Here is a 1,585-nt window from a genome sequence, read left to right as displayed (position 1 = left end):
TGAAAGCATGACCACAAGCGAGCTCTCAGCCTCCTTTAAACAGTTACCAAACCAATCCTGTTGACATATGCAACAGCCATCCACACCTTCGTTCCAGGAGTTGGTAAAGCATGCGTCTCGATGATCTCTGCTTCCTACGACCTTTCACAATGTCATCTACGGACCGCCACAGACAGAAGTGAGATTTATCGCTGAACACCGCAGACTGCCACTCTATGAGCCAGTTGACTCCGTATCTATGGAGTGAGCACAATCTACCGCGCATGTTCTCAGCATCAAACAGGACTAGTGACATGCTTTTGGGGCGACATTGCTTGTCTATAGTTTGCAGTAATAGCGAAACGTAATATTATATGTATTCGTCTTGTTTTACATACGTTTCTGCACGTTTGAGTTTTTAGTAACCGCTGTGGTGCAGTATTGCTACTACGGATGTAAAGAGTAATGTGTGAAAGGAAGACCAGTTGCTTTTTATACGTATGTACAAAAAATATATGATTGTAAATGTCGTATTCATATGAGGCGCTATATATGTTGAAGAATATCAAGACACCGTATTATAAAGTCTTGTACTGCAGAGATAATTTCTGCGATTTTATAGCCATGTGTTTACGAGACAAGTACTAGATAAATTAGCAAGTGTGTTTGAGTTAGACTGCCAGGCAGTGTATACATGCTGGTGCTATGTTCATATGCAGATATAATTTATACATGACAGTTTGATTAATTTACTTCAGTTTATTCCCATGTGTGTATCTAAGTATTTGTTCAGTCTCCTATACAGTGGCACTGTAACGTAATTGATGAGAACAGATTCGAGAATGTGAATCAGTGCAGTAGAAAATCTAAAAACACAACTTCTTTTATTACTCCAAATTTCGAGCACTGACCTTGTATTTTTTGTTCGTTTTTGGGCGTAATGTATGCTTTTACTTTTCTGATGAAGTGTCGAAGAAATGCTGTAGATATTTTACGTGTCTATAAAAAGCAGAAGGGTAAATAAATAAAAATTGAGAATAATAATGCACAACCAGGTCGTACAAATCGCTTACCGTATTTACCGCAACAATTCCATACTTCCAAATCCGTTGTTTTTCTGACTCTTAGGCGCCCTCTACAGTGCCTTTGCAAGGTAATTAATTAAAGCAGAGATTCGACAGTGCGAATAAGTAAAAAATATTGTTGGTTGTGACTTCTTATCCCGTTACCGAAAAAACGTAAATAAAGTGTAATCTGGGTCACGATGGGCAACGGCCTTGCCGCAGTAGATACACCGGTTCCCGTCAGATCACCGAAGTTAAGCGCTGTCGGGCGTGGCCGGCACTTGGGTGGGTGACCACCCTGGCTGCCATGCGCTGTTGCCATTTTTCGTGGTGCACTCAGCCTCGTGATGCTAATTGAGGAGCCACTCGACCAAATAGAAGCGGTTCCGGTCAAAGAAAACCATCGTAACGACCGGGAGAGCGGTACGCTGACCACACGCCCCTTCTATCCGCCTCCTCAACTGAGGATGACACGGCGGTCGGATGGTCCTGATGGGTCACTTGTGGCCTGAAGACGGAGTGCTTTTAGTGCTTTGACTCAC

At 42.6% G+C, this 1,585-nt stretch overlaps 1 pseudogene; it reads left to right on the top strand.

Annotated features, from left to right (window-relative positions):
- Positions 1-1,246: 1,246 nt before the first annotated feature.
- Positions 1,247-1,364, top strand: LOC124546063 (annotated as a pseudogene).
- The last annotated feature ends 221 nt before the right edge of the window (positions 1,365-1,585 follow it).

Source organism: Schistocerca americana, chromosome 8 (genome assembly GCF_021461395.2).
Source record: "Schistocerca americana isolate TAMUIC-IGC-003095 chromosome 8, iqSchAmer2.1, whole genome shotgun sequence".
NCBI lineage: Eukaryota > Metazoa > Arthropoda > Insecta > Orthoptera > Acrididae > Schistocerca > Schistocerca americana.
Note: the sequence above shows the minus strand (reverse complement) of the source record. Positions and strands in the feature narration are given on the sequence as shown.